Consider the following 1,723-nt stretch of genomic DNA (forward strand, 5'->3'; position numbering starts at 1 on the left):
TTCTCTGTCTGTTCTTGAGAAGATGATGGAAAAGGCTTGCTATTGCTCATCCTATTGCGTCCACCATTGTTAAAGCCTTGTTGAGGCTTTTGTTGATCCTTCCATGAGAAATTTGGATGATTTCACCATGATGAATTATAGGTGTTTCCATAAGGTTCACCCATGTAATTAACTTCTGCCACTGCAGGGTTCTCAGGATCATAAGCTTCTTCAGAAGCTGCCTCTTTAGTACTGTTGGATGCATTTTGCCATCCATTCAGACTTTGAGAGATCATGTTGACTTGCTGAGTCAACACTTTGTTCTGAGCCAATATGGTATTCAGAGCATCAATTTCAAGAACTCCCTTCCTCTGAGGTGTCCCATTATTCACGGAATTCCTCTCAGAAGTGTACATGAATTGGTTATTTGCAACCATGTCAATGAGTTCTTGAGCTTCTGCAGGTGTTTTCTTTAGGTGGATGGATCCACCTGCAGAATGGTCCAATGACATTTTCAAAAACTCAGATAGACAATAATAGAATATATCTAATACGATCCATTCTGAAAACATGTCAGATGGACACCTTTTGGTCAACTGCTTGTATCTTTCCCAAGCTTCATAGAGGGATTCACCATCTTTTTGTTTGAAGGTCTGAACATCCACTCTAAGCTTCCTCAGCTTTTGAGGAGGAAAGAATTTATCCAAGAAGGCCGTGACCAGCTTCTCCCAAGAGTCCAGGCTATCCTTAGGTTGTGAATCCAATAATATTCTAGCTCTGTCTCTTACAGCAAAAGGGAAAAGCATGAGCCTGTAGACTTCAGGATCTACTCCATTCGTCTTAACAGTCTCACAGATCTGCAAGAACTCAGTTAAAAACTGATAAGGATCTTCAGATGGAAGTCCATAGAACTTGCAGTTTTGTTGCATTAAGGCAACTAGCTGAGGTTTCAGCTCAAAATTATTGGCTCCAATGGAAGGAATGGAGATGCTTCTTCCATCAAATTTGGACGTGGTTTTGTGAAGTCACCAAGCATTCTCCTTGCATTATTGTTGTTGGGTTCAGCTGCCATCTCCTTCTCTTGTTCTAATATTTCTGAAAGGTTACCTTTAGATTGTTGTAATTTAGCTTCTCCTAGTTTTCTCTTCAGAGTCCTTTCAGGTTCAGGATCAATTTCAACAAGAGTGCCTTTTTCCTTGTTCCTACTCATATGAAAGAGAAGAAAACAAGAAAAGAAGAGGAATCCTCTATGTCACAGTATAGAGATTCCTTTATGTTAGTAGAAGAAGAAAGGGGAGAAGAGTGAAGAAGAATAGGTTCGGATTTTTAGATGAAGAGAGGTGAAGAGAAGTGTTAGTAAATAAATAATCAAATAGAATAAGAAAAGAGAGGGAGAATTTCGAAAATAATTTTGAAAAAGAGGTTAGTATTTTTGAAAATTAAAGATAAGATAAGATTAAAATTAAAATTTAAAACAAAAAGAGTTTTTTGAAAAAGAGATGAGATATTTTTGAAAATTAGAGAGGGAAAAGTAGTTAGGTGGTTTTGAAAAAGATAAGAAACAAACACAAAGTCAAAGAGTTAGTTGAAAAAGATATTAAAATCAAATTTGATAAGATAAGAAGATAAGAAGTTAGATAAGATATTTGAAATTAAATTTTTGAAAAAGATAAAATTTTGAAAAAGATATGATAAGATATGTTTGAAAAAGATTTAATTTTTAAATTTAAAATTACTTACTTCA

General features: G+C 35.3%; 1 non-coding gene across 1 annotated transcript; it reads left to right on the forward strand.

The window, feature by feature from the left end:
- Window positions 1–549: 549 nt before the first annotated feature.
- Window positions 550–653, forward strand: LOC112805048 (small nucleolar RNA R71). The gene has a single exon (XR_003203661.1). It is a non-coding gene; the product is annotated as a small nucleolar RNA R71 (small nucleolar RNA).
- The last annotated feature ends 1,070 nt before the right edge of the window (window positions 654–1,723 follow it).

Source organism: Arachis hypogaea, chromosome 5 (genome assembly GCF_003086295.3).
Source record: "Arachis hypogaea cultivar Tifrunner chromosome 5, arahy.Tifrunner.gnm2.J5K5, whole genome shotgun sequence".
Taxonomy (NCBI): Eukaryota; Viridiplantae; Streptophyta; class Magnoliopsida; order Fabales; family Fabaceae; genus Arachis; species Arachis hypogaea.